The following is an 18,562-nucleotide window of genomic DNA, read 5'->3' as shown; positions in this document are numbered from 1 at the left end:
TGTATGATACATAGTTTTGTCACATATCTTGTTTACATATTGGCATGCACAAGATTGATTTGTTCACTTATATTTGCTTTATTGTTTATGTTCTGGAAACAAACGTTGATATCTATCTAGGATATGTACTGCTATTTATGCGTGATAAGTTGTGGCCGACAACAGTGGTTTGATTGCATACCAACCCATCTAGCTAGGTATTTGACAAAATATTCTTTTAGTATGGCCAGTAATCAATTGGCCTTTCCCTTCGTGCATTATAGAAGATTCTCATTAATTTTCAGCTTTGGATTCAACGGAGAGTGGAGAATATATTGCTTTTGGTGGAAGACTAATTTTATTTTGGCCTCTATTTTGTTGATGTTGTTCTCAAAACTCCTAGTTATGTAAACATGCTCTCAAATTTTAGAAGTTATGTGCACACCACAGTGATACCTAACTTTAACTACATCTTTCTTTGGCAGGTCCATGTTTTGGCAGTGGCCTCCATCTAAAGTTGTTGTCACTGTCACGGTTCATAAATTCCCACCAAAGAGATACAAAATCTTTTTGTTGCCTAGATTGGATTGTATATCCTTTTTGACTCAATAGGTTAGTTTAAATGCATTTAGTGTAAGTTAGATTGAATTCAATAGTAAGGTTTGTGGGGCAGATGAATTGGTGGAAAAAATCAAAGTGATCTCTTGGCATTGGAGTATCAATAGACTCAAAATAGCGTTAGTTTATTTTACGAGTGGTGTCAGAATCCTAGAGTGTTTGCTCCGGTAATGTTTTGTTGGTGTTTTTTCTTTTAGGGAGGTTCGGTCTGTTTGTATTTGCTGGCTGAATTTTTTTCTGCAGAATTTGCATTTCTAGGCCCTCCTGTAACAGGATTTGTTAGGGTGGTTTTGGTAGGTGCTGTTATGTTGGGGCGTGGGGATTCTTTTTCTCCTGTGTACTGTTGAGCTCTTCCCACTACCTTTGTGGAAGCTCTTTTCATATATATATAATATGCTGTTCAAAAAAAGATTGAATATGGGCATGTCCTTTTTCACGTGTTATAAACAAATTTTGGGGTTGGTTGAGTTCTTGGGGAAGTTACCTATCTATTTCAGTTTTCTACAACCTCTTTGAGATACTATATATATTACATTGAACGTTAATGGAGCTTTTTTGTGACTATAAATTAGTGTCCATAGGATTTGGAGTTCTAATGCTTTGGTAGTTTGCTCATAATAGTGTATATGTTGTTTTTTGTTTTTTATCGTTGTTGCAACTGTTGTTGTTTTCTCAATTAATGCTTTTGTTTTAGGTGAGATAATTAGACATGATAACTCTGATAATTTCTGTGCTAAGTGGAGAATTCTTGTCAGCTAAATTGGCTCATGAACTTATGAACATGTATTTTGCTTATTTAACCTCTTTCTTTTTTTGTCAAAAAAAAAACTCTCTTTTGATTCACACTTTGTACTTTGTACATAGATCAAGTGACTAAATAATTGTCCACTTTGTCACCTAATGTTGTTGGTCTCTAATATCCATATGCACTTAGTGCAATTTTTTACTAATATCCATTAAGATATTATGGTTATGTTGAATTGATAGTATACCAATTGAAAAGGATCTTTACTATCTCACTATAAGTCAATTTTTTCTTATTGTGTATTAAATGTGTAGGTAAATTGGACCATTGAGTATACAAGGTTCAAAGCACAAATTTTTATTTTGCAAAAACTATAGGTATATTTATAGTTGAAAACTTTGTTAAATCCTTCTGCATTGTAAGTTACATAGATAAATTTAAATCACAGTCCTCCACTAACAAAATTATTTATCCCTCAAATAACTCCATGGGTGATACTGAAATTTACCATCTCATAATTGCACATATTTTTTTTAATATCAACCTTAGTTTTTAATCATTGTAATTATATGATCTCTCTAACACCCTTTCCTCACTAAATTCGTTGCTTCTTCCCTGATCTCAATCTGTTATTTACTTTTTAGATTAAAGAATTTACTACGATCGAATATGGTTGTTATGGGGCTAGTTACGCGAAGTCAGGAAGGACATTCACCATGGTAAGTGATATCAAATTTGTGTTCTCAAAGAGCATTTAGATAAGGAAAAAATGTCTGATACATGCCTTTGTGGTTTGCTGCAGGTATATGAAAACATGCAATGGCAGTTACCTTTCATGAAGTGCGTAACCTTTTAGTAAGTTTCTTTTGATAAACCAATAAATGAAGAGCTATATATTGGAAAATAATGCATTATTCTTTCAATTTCTCCCATATCTATTCAAGAACTCAAATAATGTGTGTTTACACGCATAATTTAGACATATTATTTAAGATCTTGAGATGTGAGAGAAATGAAAAGTTTATTTTGACAATATAAATGTTAATTACTTGAGCTAGTTCAAAACACACCTTTAACTAAGCTGCAGTAGTTTGTCAAGTTATCGAGGCTGTTTAACAGTTTTCTCGAGTAATTGTTCCTGCAATATGAAATTGTAGTAGTGACTTCAGGTTCATTAGAATGCTCGAGGTCAACCAGTTGGGGAAGAAATACAAGGTTTTGCTAATTACGTTGGAGTCATCGTTCGTTGGGAGGTTCCAATTTGTATGGAAAATTGGAGAAAAAAGCCAAGGTTTTGTTAGTTACTTAAGGTTTGTCATCGTTCATGTATACGTATTGTGCATAGACTTTGCATTTTTATGTAAGTGTACATTAGATGTCATATGTAATTAAGTTTCTTATTAACACATTATTGTTTATTTCTATTAATGGATGACTAGTGTTTCTGATAAGTATAGATTTTTTGTCTGGTGAGTATCTTATTATGATGCTTTTAGTTGTGGATGCAATTTTTAAAAAAAATAAAACATGACTTTTTTTAGCGCTTTTCTGAAAGTGCTATTAAAGGGGGATAATTAAGATAGCACTTTTCGGAAAACGCTAAGAAACATCTGTTTAAAAGTAACACAAAAATAAGGCTTTATTAGCGCTTTTTTGAAAGCGCTATTGAAACATTGCTATTTAATAGCGTTTTAAAAGCGCTAATATAGGGCTCTGACCTATAATAGCGGGGGCTTTCTTAGCGCTTTACAAGCGCTATTAAACGCTAAAATGAACGCTATTAAAGGGGGTATTTTGTAGTAGTGGATGCATTAGAGAAATTGTATTCTGGTGATGGCAAGTTAAAGAAGGTGAGGCTTCAAGCTTTGAGGAGACAGTATGAAGTATTGACAATGGAAGAAGAAGAATCTTTGAGTCAATACTTTGATAGGATGATCAATCTCACAAATCAGATGACAAGGAATGGTGAGACATTCACTGATGTGATGAAGGTGGAGAAGGTTCTCAGAACACTAACATCAAGATTTGATCACATTGTAGTGGCTCTGGAGGAATCTAAAGATCTAGATTCTATGAAGATAGAGGAACTACAAGCTAGTTTTGAAGCACATGAGTTGAGGCTGATTGAAAGGAACAAAGAAAGACGGAAGAGTGTATCATCTGATCAAGCTTTGCAAGCCCAGTATGAGAAGAGAGGAAAGTCCAAGAAAGGGAAGAAATCCTGGAACAATCAAGCTCATAAGGATGGTGAAGGTCCTAGAAAGAATCAAGAAAAGGATGATGCAAAGTCTGATCAGAAGAAGAAGAAGAAGAAAGATAAGAAAGAGATTCAATGCTATAATTGTCAGAAGTGGGGACATTATGCATCTGAATGCAGATCAAAGAGAGTTCCAAGGAACAAGGATGAAGCACAGTTTGCTCAGGATGAGGATTCAGATTCTGATGAAGTACTATTGATGGCAACAGTCAAAGAGGATGAAGAAAGAAGTAATGAATGGTACCTGGTCACTGGGTGTTCAAATCACATGACAGGCATAAAATCTTGGTTCACTGAATTAGATGATTCAGTAAACAGGAAGATAAGATTTGCAGATAATAGCATAGTTTGTGCAGCTGGTATTGGGAAAGTACTGATTCATAGAAAGGATGGCAAGAGAGCTTGCATCACTGATGTGTTGTATGTACCAAACATGAGAAGCAATCTCATAATTATTGGTCAGGTATTGGAGAAAGGTTACTCTATGAAGATGGAGGCACAAACCATGAAGGTACTTGATAGCAAGAACAGGTTGATTTTGAAAGCTCCTCTATCAAAACAAAGGACTTTCAAAATTAACATTAGTGTTATTGAAGATAAGTGTCTGCTGTCAAAAATCAAAGGTGAAAATTGGCTATGGCATCAAAGGTATGGGCATATAAACTTCAGTGACTTGAATATGCTAAGTGACAAGAAGTTGGTGCTGGGTTTGCCAAAGATAAAGCTGCCTGATGAAGTTTGTGAGAAATGTTGCACTGGAAAGCAAGCCAGAAACTCTTACAAATCAGAAGTACCATTCAATGCAACAAGAAAACTTAAGGTAATTCACTCTGATGTTTGTGGACCTTTTGAAGTGAATTCAGTAGGAGGAAATAGGTACTTTGTGACATTCATAGATGAATTTACCAGAAAGTTGTGGATTTACTTGTTGGTTAAGAAAAGTGATGTGCTCAGTGTGTTTAAGAAGTTCAGACTGCTTGTTCAAAATGAAAGTGGTGAAGTAATAAGCAGATTAAGAACAGATGGAGGAGGTGAGTATACATCCACTGAGTTCAATGATTTTTGCTCATCAAATGGCATAAATCATGAAGTAACTGCACCCTATACACCTCAACACAATGGGATCTCAGAGAGGAAGAATAGAACATTGGTGAATATGATAAGGAGCATGCTGAAGCAAAAGCAGATGCCTCATTATCTGTGGGGAGAAGCAGCTGCTACTGCAGCATATCTCATCAATAGAAGCCCCACAAAAAAGCTGCAAGACAAAACACCAGAGGAAGCATGGTGTGGAGTAAAACCAAGTGTTCAACATCTGAGAGTGTTTGGTTCATTGTGTTTCAGACATGTACCTGATCAACTGAGAAAGAAACTTGATGATAAGTCTCAAGCAATGATCATGGTTGGATATCACTCAACTGGTGCCTACAAACTTTATGATCCAAGCAGTAAGAAAGTTGTATTCAGCAAGGATGTAAAGTTTGATGAATCAAAGGGCTGGAACTGGAATGACAAGGCATCAAATAACATTGATAGTCAGCATCATCTGTTTGATTCAGAAATAGAAGATGCTGGGACTGAAGAAACAGAAGAAATAGTTGGTGATACAGATGAAGGAGGTGCAGGAGTTGTCAATAGGCCAACAAGAAATACTCAACCACCAGCCAGGTTGAGAGATTATGAGAGGTTTCCAGATCAAGCAATCACAGATGAGGGTGATATGATACAGTCAGCAATGCTTGCTGAATCTGAACCAGTATCATTTGAGGAAGCTCTTAAGCAGAGTCATTGGAAGAAAGCAATGATTGAAGAACTAGACTCCATAGAAAAGAATGAAACTTGGAGATTGGTTCAATTACCTACTGGTAAGAAGTGTATTGATGTAAAGTGGGTTTTCAAGACAAAACTGAAGCCAGATGGTCAGATTGCAAAGTACAAGGCCAGGCTAGTTGCAAGAGGTTTCCTGCAGAAGTATGGTCAAGATTATTATGAAGTATATGCTCCAGTGGCAAGGATGGAAACAACCAGATTGATTGTTGCTATAGCAGTGAAGAACAACTGGTCAATGTACCAGTTAGATGTGAAATCTACCTTTCTCAATGGTGAGCTTGAAGAAGAAGTATATGTGAGTCAACCACCAGGATTTGAGATAAAGGGAAAGAAGGAGTATGTATATAAGCTTGACAAAGCCCTGTATGGTTTGAAGCAAGCTCCAAGAGCTTGGAATAAGAAGATAGATAGTTTTCTTGTTCAGCAAGGCTTCCTGAAATGTGTGACTGAACATGGAATCTACTGCAGGAACACCACAAATAAGCTCATTGTATGCTTATATGTGGATGACATGATTGTTACTGGAAACAATGAAGAGGAAATGAAGCTTTTAAGAAGAATATGATGAAGGAGTTTGAGATGTCTGATCTGGGCAATCTCACATATTTTCTAGGAATTGAGTTTGAAATGAATTCACAAGGAATTCTAATACATCAAAGAAAATATGCACAAGATGTTTTGAAGAGGTTCAATATGCTGAATTGTAAACCAGTTTCAACTCCAGTTGACACAGGAGTGAAATTGTCTCTGGAAATTGATGAGAAAGAAGTGAATCCCACTTTGTTCAAGCCGATTGTGGGATCATTGAGGTATTTGTGCCACACAAGGCCTGACATTGCATATGGTGTAGGTTTGATCAGCAGGTATATGGTGAAACCTACCACTTCACACTTAGTTGCAGCAAAGAGGATTCTAAGATATGTGAAGGGTACAAGCAGTTATGGCATTCAATACTCTAAGAATCAGAGTGGTGAACTAGTTGGCTATTCAGACTCTGATTGGAGTGGAGACAAAGATGATAAGAAGAGCACAACTGCATATGTGTTCATGATTGGAAATGCAGCTTTCTCTTGAGTTCTAAGAAGGAACCAGTGGTTGCTCTATCATCCTGTGAAGCAGAGTACATTGCAGCCTCCATGAAAGCATGTCAAGCTCAATGGATCAACATGTTACTGATGGAACTGCAGTTGGTGAAAGATGAGAAGATGGAGCTCAGAGTTGATAGCAAATCTGCTATAGATCTGGCTAGACATCTAGTGGCACATGGAAGAAGCAAGCATATTGAGACCAAATTCCATTTCCTAAGAGACCAGGTAAACAAAGGAAAGCTAGAAGTAAAGCACTGCAAGACAGAAGAGCAGATTGCAAACCTGCTCACAGAGCCTTTGAAGCAAAGCAGCTTTGATCATCTGAAGGAAAAGTTGGGAATGGCTGAAGCATCTAACTAAAGGAATTAAGGAGGTGTATTGGTTTAATAATTCATTTAGTTAGAGTTAGTTTTCTCCTTTAAATAGTTTGTTAATAAACTTGCACTAGAAGTAACTATCTCAAGTTACTTGCATGTGAAGTAATGAGTTTGTTAGGAGTTTGTTTCAGTTTTTGTTACATTGCTTGATGTATAAATACTTCACAGCCTTTGTACATATTAGTTAGTTCATTCAATCAATAAAAATTTCACAAGTTTATCTCTCTCTCTCTCTTCCTTCTATAACAAGGAACCCTAGAAACCCTAACCCTAATTTTCTTCAAATCTGCGCATAGTTCTTGCTATTTTCATTCAATCTTTATGCGTTGTTCCATCATTATCATATACTTGTGAGTTTAATTCATTCTGTTTTATTTTTGAATAAAATGTATTCGTTGTTAGTATCCTTGTTAACCGAACAGAAATTTAGATGCAGTCATATACTGTTGATTTGTATACATTTTTTCACATGGTTCTGTTGAAGGTAATCTTTTTATTCCTTTTTATAGGGAATGCTTATTATTCATGTTGATTGGGTAGCACATACATTTTTTCTTTGCAGAAAAGTTAAACATTAAGTTACAGCTTACTGAAAATTATTGTTTACACTGCACGGATATTCTGTTTGTAATATGTTGACAAAGGAGAAAAATAAAGGTCACATTCTACATTTATCTTGTTGTTAAAACCTTGGAAAAATGAGATCACTTCCATCCTTGAGTTAGGGTGAGACAGAATGCTCGTTTGTATTAGCAGAATGTATGTGCTTGCTTGTTTGTTAAGTAAACCATAACAAGTATTGTATTATATATATGACATTTTTCCTTCGTACGTTGTTGGCTATGAATTTTTAGCATATTAATTAATGTTGACTATATGAATATTTACTACCTAACATTTTTAATAGGAAAATGCTATTTATCTAGAAAAATAGCATCAAGAATTTTTCAAGATACATGTGGCAAGTTTTAATTGCATGATTTATTTGTCCACTTCCTATTTTTCGGCCACACCTCCTTGAATTGTGGCAAATAGTGCATTGTGATTGGTTGCTTTTTATTCTTGAAGAATTCTTGATGTTTTTTTCTAGAGATATAGCATTGCTCTTTTAAATAAGGGATTGCTAATTTACACCCATCTAAAAACACTAAAGAGTAAATTAGCAAGCTACACACACTTATATTATTTACTAAAACACCTTTTTGTTTCCATTCTAATTAAATTTAAATAGAAGGGCAGTTTTATAACTATCTTAAGGAAGATCCTTAAAAAAAGAAACAAAAAAGACAATGAAATGTTTAAGGTACAAAACAGGTAATAGAGACAAACTTTTAAGTAAATAATATTTGGAATGATGAAAGTGGGTGTAAATTAGTGAGGTGGGTGTAAATAATTTGATAAAATTTATAAAAATGAGTGTATATAATCAAGTGGGTGTATGTTGGTAACTTGCACCTTAGTGTTTTTAGGTGAGTGTAAATTAACAGCCCTTTTTTAATAACTAATAGAATAATTTGTCCACTGTATAAAAGTGTTAGCTACTAATTTTGATTTTTTTTTAGGAATTTACCATTAAGTATTAAATTGATATAGTGGAGGGAAATATTAAATTTTTCTACTGTATAAGAGAAAGCATCGTTGCTTTAACCCGACATAGGTTATGGACCAACTAATCAAACATGAGTCAAAATTAAACGAATGAATAATTTTTTTAGAAATTGTTCTAATTTGTTAAAAAAATTAAAGAGTGTATTGAAAAAGGTGGGAAATGGGCCATATTCTTATTTTTGGTATGACCAGTGGTTAGGACGGTCTTCTTTGAGCGTGCGGGTTAGGCGTTTATTTGACTTAGCTGAGAATCAGTCGAGTACGGTGGCTGGAATGTTTTCCTTATTAGGTTGGGGTAGGCGGTTTAGGCGTAGAAATTGTGTAGGCGGTTGTGGGTGTGGTAGGAGGAGTTGTTAGTGGAGTGTAGGACGTTACTCCTTGACATTGTTTTGCAGACTCATCTAACATATCAATGGGAGTGGAAGCCCGACCTTGTTAGCGGTTATTCAGATTATGGAGTTTATCAGCCATTAACTTCCAAGAATTCGATGACTTTGGAAACAACGGCATATCTAATTTGGCACAGACAGGTTTCTTTGAAGGTCTCTATATTTGTGTGGAGACTACTACGTGACATATTACCATCAAAAATAAACTTGGTGGCTTGCGACATTATCCCTTCAAATGATCAGTATTGTGTGACATGTTGTGGAGGTGTTGAATAAGCTCAACATTTATTTATCTCTTACAGCTCTTTTGGTTCTCTTTGGCCGTTAGCTCGGTTGTGGATTAGTTTTTCAACGGCGAACCCTCAATACTTTCCATATCATTTTATTCAATTTATTTTTGCAACATGTAGTTTGAAAGCTCAACGTTCTTTTTTACAACTTATTTGTTTTCTTTGTGTTTGGGTGATGTGGAATGAACGAAACACTAGAATATTCAATAATTCAGAGAATTTCATTCCTCAGCTTATGGAGAAAGTAAACATTATTTTTATTGGTGGATAAAGGGAAAGAATACAAATTTTGTCTTTGGCTATCATTGTTGGCATTCAAGCCCTTTTTACTTGTTTGGCATCAGATAAGTTCCATTTTTTGCCTCTTTTTGTGATTGACTTGTTGTAAAATGTAGTGGTCTGTTTTTGTACACCATGTGCTAAAAAGACCACCTTGTTGGTGTTAACATATTCCATTTTTGCTTGTTAATTTTTTTTTATTATTTAAAAAAAATAAGAGCTTTAATCATATCATATAAGATTTGAAATTTTTTTATGATTACATATTTGACAGATTGTTTATGTTTATTTTTTTTAAGGTGATTTTTTAAACGTATAAAGTGGGATGCACCTGCCATGAAATTGTAACAAGTAGCGTACATACCGACATTTTAAACTCATTAGATTCTATTCAAACATTCTAATATTAAGAAGAAAAAAAATAAGAAAAACGACTTTTTTTAACTTAAAAGGGGCTAATCTCCAAAAAAAAAATAAAAATTAAAGAGGTAAATTAAACTTAATCACGTTGCATTGGAAAAAAAAATAATTTTCTCAAGATAAATAGATATCCTCTATATCTAATCCTAGCTACCATGCTTACCCTAATTCCCAACCCCTAACCCTACTTTTTTGGCTCCAAATCATTCCAGCCGTTAGATTAATCTATCCTTTATATCTAAGCCTAAATAAAATTGGCGCCCCCCATTTGAAGTTCAAATTTGAAATCTCTTTCTATTTTCCTTGCACATTTAATGATGTTTTATTTCCTATGCATCCCACAACCTATCAACTTCTTTTGGTTCATCTCTCTTCCCTCATTTCCTCTAATTTCCCATCGGCCTCTTTTTGGTTCACCTCTCTTCTTTTCCAGCACTGCTTTCTCTCTTCCACACGCTTACTCTCCCTCTGTACACCACCGCCTGCCCTCACGCTCTCTCTGCCCCCCTCTATCTCTCTCTCTCTCTCTCTCTCTCTCTCTCTCTCTCTCTCTCACGAATCAGATATCAGCCACAACCTTTTCCCATTTCACCATCTCCTCTATGTCCTTGAGTGAACATTTCCTTTCTCAAACTCTCCAAAAAATCTCACCGCCGGGATGCCACCGACACCATCTTCCGGAGTTCACATCCCTCTCTTGAACGGATTAAATCCGACGGCGGTTCCTGGTTCAATCCCCGGCGCCGTATTCAATGTCGCCACCAGCATAATCAGCTCTGGAATCATGTCAATTCCGGAGATTCTCAAAGTTCTCGGCGTGCTTCCTTCTTTCGTCTTGATTCTTATCGTCGCTGTGCTCGCTAAAGTTTCTGTTGATTTTCTCATGCGTTTTACACATGCCGGTGTAACCACGACATTCTCTGGTGTTATGAAGGAAGCTTTTGGGTCTGTTGGAGCTTTGTTTATCCCGGTGAGTTTTCTTATTTATATTTAATCCTTTTTTTTTTGTACTGAAGCTACTGCAACACAGCAAGTTGATTAAGAATGCGTTTTCTTATTTAGGGGTATTTGATTGCTAGGGTTTTTTTCAACAATTTTATGCGTGCATGAGATTCATTCAAGTCTATGTTGACACTATTTCAATATTTGACTGCAACTCGGACCCGATAGGTAATTTCTTTGGTAAAATGGTAGGAATCAATTTTTTTTATTACTATTTATGCCTTTTGAGTTTTTGAAAAAATCAATATATCATCAAAATTTGATTGTTCAGAATTTAAATATGACAATTACTTTTCAAAGGTTTTGCTGGAATTTGATTTGGTTATTTTAAAATATTAGCTTAATTTGATTGACATATCATATATTATGAAAATTTGATTGAAATTCTAATTGTTGTTTTGTTTCATTGTTCTTGAGAATGTAATTTTCCCATTTCACATTGGTGGGTGATTTGAAGCTTTGATTGGAATCCATCTACACCACTTTCATATTGCTATTCTAAGCTTATGTCTAATCTTTTGTTGGGATCATTGTCGTGAATATATACGACTATTGGGCCTAATCCGACATATGAATATATAAAGTATAAAGATAATGTTTTTCTATAAATTCAATTCTATCATATTAACTAATCTACTTTTGTAAGTTCAATTATACTAACTAAATTAGTCCCCAAGGTATTGTATTTTACTATTTTTCTATCGCTATATTCAGAAAACTATAGATATTATGAGTACATTTTCAATTGTCAATTTGTTGTTTTAGTTTCAAAACTATTTGCATTCATTTTCAACTATGTATTGCCCTTTGCAGGTAAGAAATTTAGTTATTTTATTTGTTTCTTAGTTAAATAGTCCGTATGAATGATGACTATAAAATAATGCAAAATCAATAAACATTTAGGGCAATGTGTGACTGTGCAAAGGACTTCATATGGAACTACAAATTAGTAAACTCAACATAGCTAACTAACAAGTGTATATAGTTTTAAACTTTTACTAGGTATGCTTATTTCTACCGCAATTTCTATAGTCTTTTATGGTATGATTTTTTGCAAGTAAAACTATATTGATGTTCAAATATAGTAATAGTTCTACTACTCTTTGGATAGGAAATATAGGGGTAGATAATGGATATATCTCTCCGCATCAGTTTGTTTTTTTCATTCCTGCTGTGGTGATTCTTCTTCCCCTTTGGTTTGTCTTCTGCTGCGAAAATCAATTTAGCTAGAAATTCGTTTTTATTTTATTTCATAAAATGAACTTTTGTTCAGTTTAATGGTCTAATGAGTTTGCTACTTGGTTTGGGTTAGCTACTTGATTTGGTAAGGGACACACATATAGTCTTTAGAACTGCTTAGAAGGCAACTCTTTCTACGCAGGCAATCTCATTTTTTGTGTATTTACATGTGCGCATTAGGTTGCCATGCTCTGGTGTGTGTTCAGATTAAATTGGTGCAGAAATACAAGACCACAAATAAGCTAAAAGCGTTGTGTAAAGTTGCTGGACCACTTGGTTTATGCTTTGAAGTCTATAGACATTTTTTGGTATGTTTAAATGTGAAACCGGCTGGTTGGGAGTGGCTGGGTTTGTTGCTGCTGTTAGCAGCTGCTTCTGTGAGTGCAGGGGCTGTTTTGAGGCTTGGTGCAGCGCCTGTAAGGGGTGTGAAAGCCAGTTTGGCTGTGTGTGTCCTGATGTTGTTTCATTTTCTGCCACATTGCATTATAATTGGTTTTTCATGGTTTCTTTTTTCTATCACCCTCCTGTTCGGCTGTTACTTGGCCTTCTTTTTCTGTTTTGTGATGTCGTGCCTTTTGTATTGGTTTGCTCCCTTGCCCTATTAGGTACTGCTTGTGTCGGGGCCGGTTGATATATTTTGATTTAAAAAAAAAAGTGAAACCGACAGATTTTTAATTGAAACATTACCTGCAAGTTGATATATACACCTGTTGTAAAAACACTAATACCACTCAACTGTATATGTTTTTGAATGTTGGCAGGTGATTTGTTCATGATGTTTTTTAGGTCAATACCCATGCTACAAGACACATTTGTCACTCAAATTACTTGGAACTGATGCAATTAGAATGAAAGTGGAGTAGTATATGATGCCCATTGATGGCTGTGTATGTATGTTATTTCTGCGTCAATTTGAACTTATTCATAATGAAGTTCTTTAGTCAATTAATCACATTGAGTTAAAATGCATCGTTTTGTCACATAAGTTGTATTAATTTCCTCTGACATTAATCTACCTCAAGAAATGGATTGAAAATTCTATTGACAGATGAAGATGGCAATTTTATGAATACTACATCAAATGTCGTTTACAAAGAAGTATTCTGCAATTTGTAATGAGTCCTGCTGTCTGACTGCTATGCTACTTTGTCAATGAAATAGGTAATTGCTATCTGTTTCATGGCTTTGAAAATGTAATGTGCATAGAGGCTTCAGATGTTGAAAGTGTATGTTTCATCTGTTAAGAATTTCATGTCGGTCGTGGATCTCATGAAGTTGTTTTTGGTTTACGTATTACATAATTAGCTGTATTGGAAGCCTAATATATGTATTTGACATTGTTAATTTTTTTCTCAAAACCTGCAGTAGATAACTTTAGTTGCTGATGTGTTTGTCCAGGTCAAGTTCAGTATGTAGCGGTAGTTATTGGTTGTTTGTGTTTCATTCAGAATCAATTATCTAAGGTACCTTATGCTAAATCGAATGGTAGATATTGAATGACATATTACTTATTGTTGTTTTTAAGGATAATAGGCAGATTGCATATTCAAGCATGTTAATGTTAGTGCTTAATTAGGTATGTTGCTGTAGACACCGTTACCTCTAATTGGATTTCCCTTTGGTTGTTGTTGTATTGCAGATGAATTGGAAACTAAATGACCGGACTTTTATGCCACTGTTGTTACAAGACAAATCCCACAGTATATGAAATTGCTATCTGTTTCATGGCTTTGAAAATGTAATGTGCATAGAGGCTTCAGATGTTGAAAGTGATGTTTCACCTGTTAAGAATTTCACGTCGGTCGTGGATCTCATGAAGTTGTTTTTGGTTTACGTATTACATAATTAAGTGTATTGGAAGCCTAATATATGACACCATTAATCTATTATGATATGCTTCAATATTAACTGCATCTGTTTAATATTACTATGTGCATATCAGAGCAGGTTCATGTCAATGTTTTTCCAGGAAAAATCCTTCAATACATGCATTCCAAGTCTATATAATGACATAGTTAATGCATTATGTTACGCTAAATTGTGAAAGGCCAAAATTCTCACCATTATTAAGTGCCGTATTTAGTGTTTGTATATCCTTAACGTGCAATCTTGAAAAGTTGTTTATCCAACACCGTGGCGTAATCAACGTACTTTTATCAAACTCACATTAAGTAGACCGTGTTATTTCTTCAAGTAATAATGTTTTAAACAATATATGACCCGTGCGGAAGCACGGGTAGACGAACTAGTATAGACTAGTTTTTAGGACTCAATAGGTCATTGTGTTTTTTTATAAAAAAATTAAACTAAAATGGGTGCAATTAGGGGTGTACAATGAAAGGGTTATTTAATTTGATCCATACCCGACCATAACATCAGCCCGTGTCAAATTTTAGATCCAAACCCGGTCAAAAATTCAATCAAATTCGGTGAGGTACAAGTTCAATAAAGACAGAACAATACCAAGACAGCACCAAATTGGTCCCAAGACAAGTAAACAAAAGGCATTTTTTACAATATGACCAAACCTATAAATGTTGTCCAAACTATCAAACTAAATGGTTGCATATTAAAATAGAAACTAATGCAAAACACTCATAATTCTAGTAACTGTTCTTAAATTCAAATGAAAGTTTACATCCTAGAGATATCCTTGGACATGAGGACAACTCTTCTATAATCTGACTTTTTTCCAAATGCATTCCATTAGTACCAACTCCAATTTTCATATATTGTAAAAGACTCGCATTTTGCAATATACATGTTGCAAATCGAAAATCATTTTCTAAGCCTTCAAAATTTAAAATAGTACATGATATGAGGTGAGACAAAACACATTCAAGAGCCGAAATCGGGCATTTCAATTCCTTGGATGAGCTGGTATCCGTCCACTGTCAAAGGGATAAAAAATAACATTTATCAAAATATATGGAAAAAAAAAAAACATGTAAACTAACAAACATTTAACTTCACAAACCTTTGTAATAAAAAGAATTTGAAGATTGGGACAATTGCGGAGCAGTTCTACTACACCATCCCAACAATGAAACGAGTTATAGAGAAACAATAGTTCAATATGAATTAAGTTTGTAAACATTGGAATGGCTTCCAAAGAAGCCTCTGTAGACCCAAATCTTGTGATTATGCGTAGAAACTCGACATTATCAATACCATTAAATAAAGCATCCACTGAACTAATACTCGCTCTAACCAACGCAGACATGGTCAAGGATCTCAACTCTTCTTCAAGATTCATCCCGCTACGTATATAGATACACTCTGCATGTAAATCTAGTAAGATAGGACAAAAAGAAAGAAAACTTATGTAATCATTCCAATTTCTAAAATCAACATATTTCAAATGTAGGGTTTGGAGCGATGGAAGATCAACACACAAAGTATCAATCGTGACATGTATCCTTTTAAGTTTGAGAACAACAAGTGTCCGAGAGATGAAAATAGTGGGATTCAAGATGTGAAAATTAAGAGTAAGAATAATTTCCTCAACATGACGCCGTTTTGTGGCCTCTATCTATGTGTTGAAGATACGACTAATATGATCTTGGTCTCGAAAACAACACTTCAGGTAAAAAGTTTGAAGGGGTTGGTTGGTTGAAAGAGGAGAGAGCATGACGGTATCCACATTACGACAGAAGCGGTCAAAGGTGCGATGGGCGTCTAGCGTGGATTGATAGCAGGAGTCCTCCCAACCATACTCAAAGTCAAGAACAGGTAGTGAATAGCATAGTAGGGTCCACCGCTTTGAAAGAACGGTTGTAGTGAAAGCCAATTTGGTTGGAACAAAGGATAGAATGTGACACAACAACTCATCTGATAAATTGCTGATCCTATCCACCATTATCGTTGAGATGGTGGAAGGAAGGGTTTGCAAGATCTTGCTTAGTTGGTACAGGAAAAAAGAAACAAATACGAGATTAGGAGAGGAAAGAGTAAAGAGATAACAAATGATAGTCAGATTTAAAGCAAATAACCTTCACTCATATTCTGAAATAATAATACTCGGTTTAAAACTAACAAAAGCATATATTACATAGAAAACAACGATCAAACAAAAAAACAACACATGCAAAGTTAAGAGAAAAACCAAAAACAATATTGAGGAAAAACAACACATATAAAGTTAAGAGAAAAACCAAAAACAAAGGAAAAAAAAAACAACACATGCAACGTAAGCACAAAAACAATATGTGGGTAGCGTGATTCAAACCTATGTTGTAACTTTGTCGGGATAAATATATAAAGGCAATGTGTATAGAAATATCATATAAAAGGTAAAATAAAATTGATTCTCAGTTGTCACACTTTGTTACGACTTTAAAATTTTACATGAATAAAAAATTGTTTGATATGTTATCAGGCTCATCAAGGTTAAAGATAACATTATAGTGTTGTATATATATGAGCTACCCTTAGGTAAACATTGTGATGATGTGTCATCTCTAGAAAAACTTTGCATCCTCTAAGAAGATAAAGCTTCAATGAATTTGATCATCAACACATAGTCATTACATACAACAAAAAATATAGGTAAAATTACATGATTTGTCTCTCAATTTCAAGTAACACGTTTGTATTTTATCTTTTTCTTTTGTCCTGATTTAGTATTTTATTTTATAAAATGTCAATATAATTATCCTTTTTATCAAAAAAAAAAAACATCAAAACTCCAAACAAAATCATCAAACTTATTAACAAATCCAAATCTTTGTCATACAAACCTAAAAACTCAGATTTCATTTAAAAAAATCTCATTAAAATGCAAGATATTGACATTTTATAACATAAAGGACTAAATTGAGACAAAAAGGATAAAAGACGAAAGTGTTACTTAAAATTAAGTTAGGGTTGAATTATGTAATTTTGCCAAAAATATATTTTAATTATGTCCGATGTATAAATGAACAATGATGGATCACTTTTGCTTGTAAGAAAGACATATGAGTTTATAAAGGACTTCAAGGAATCATGCCAAGCACGTGGAGCTTGACGTAGACCATATATTGCTTTGTTCAACTTGCACACATTTTGTCAACAAAAAAAAAAAAAAAAGGAAAAAAAAACTTGCACACATGTTTTGGAAATTGAGTATTTTTAAATGTTGGAGGTTGAGACATAAATATTTGTTCTATGAGAGATCCTTGTATGAATGCATTGTTTACATCAAGTTGATGCATTGTCCACGAGTGACCCAAGGCAAGGGTTAGATCAATTTTTATAGTTTGAGGACGAACTATGGGAGCAAAAGTTTTCTGAAAAACAATACCTTGGCACTGAGTAAATCCTTTGGAAACTAGACGTAACTTATAACGAAAGATTGATCCATTTGGATTCCTTTTGATTATAAAAAGCAATTTGCATTCTACAACATTTTGACCCTTTATAGGTTGTACTAGTGTCCATGTACCATTGTCAGTTAGTACATCTAACTCTGCAAATATGGTGTGTCTCCAACGAGGGTACTTCATTGCTTCTCTCACACCGGATTGTGTATGAAATATTGTTTTTCCATTGTGAGTTATAGGCATTGAATTACCATCTCCAACAATAATTTGACCAGGACCTTGATAGGGACTAGTGAGATGCAAGTTCTCAAGAACATGACTCAGGTGATGAGTAGCTCACAAGTCCATAATCCATGAGTTACCAATGTTGGATGAGGTGCTTCTAACATCATGTGCAAATGGTGCATGCTTAGTTTTTGGAGGATATCAATGTATTTTGTAACACACATTTGTTGTGTGTCCAGTTTTTTTGAAAAAATTGACATACAACTCTTTTGAGTGAGCTATAAAAGGCTGACTTTTGATTATCCAAACTATTGTTAATTATTTTCAGTAGTGATAGGATATGATTCATGAGTGATTTCATCCCTATATGTAGATAGCTTTCAAAGCCAGTGAGAAAATCTTGCAACTCCTCAAAAGACACTGACTTTTCTCTAGTGCAAATTGATGTTGCAACCTCTTTGTATTCATCTCCTAAGCCATTAATTGTGTGAATGACCAAATCATCATCATCAAGAGCGAAAATTATGATAGCAAGCTCATTTACCATTGCCTTGATGCCATGGAGGTGTTATGACACATATTTTGAGCCTTTGTTGGATCGAGAGTGTTTTATCTTGGTTTTCGGGTGTCAAACATTGATTACGTTTGAACCTTTCTAACCGGTGATATCTTATTTTTTCTTGGGAAGGGAAAAAGTAAGCAAAACCCTTGAGAATCGAGGTCCGGGAGTTGTTTTCGCTACGGGAAGGTGTTAGGCACCCATAACGACTATAGTATCCTATAGGAACCGTCTTTACATTCTACGCGCGCGCTTTATTTTTAAATGCTATTTGGAAAATGATATTTAGCCTAAAGGTATTCTAAGTGAAGAATTGGAGGGAGAAGAATGTGTTTGGATTTTTATTTAATTTGA

The 18,562-nt window shown here is 34.6% G+C and overlaps 1 pseudogene; it reads right to left on the bottom strand.

Annotated features, from left to right (window-relative positions):
* Positions 1-14,724: 14,724 nt before the first annotated feature.
* On the bottom strand, positions 14,725-15,980 carry LOC146913265 (putative F-box/LRR-repeat protein At4g00320; annotated as a pseudogene).
* Positions 15,981-18,562: the final 2,582 nt, after the last annotated feature.

Source organism: Medicago sativa, chromosome 6 (genome assembly GCF_051527215.1).
Source record: "Medicago sativa cultivar Bolivia chromosome 6, Bolivia_mono, whole genome shotgun sequence".
NCBI classification, from domain to species: Eukaryota; Viridiplantae; Streptophyta; class Magnoliopsida; order Fabales; family Fabaceae; genus Medicago; species Medicago sativa.
The sequence above is the reverse complement of the archived record's forward strand: the minus strand, read 5'-3'. Positions and strand labels throughout refer to the sequence as shown.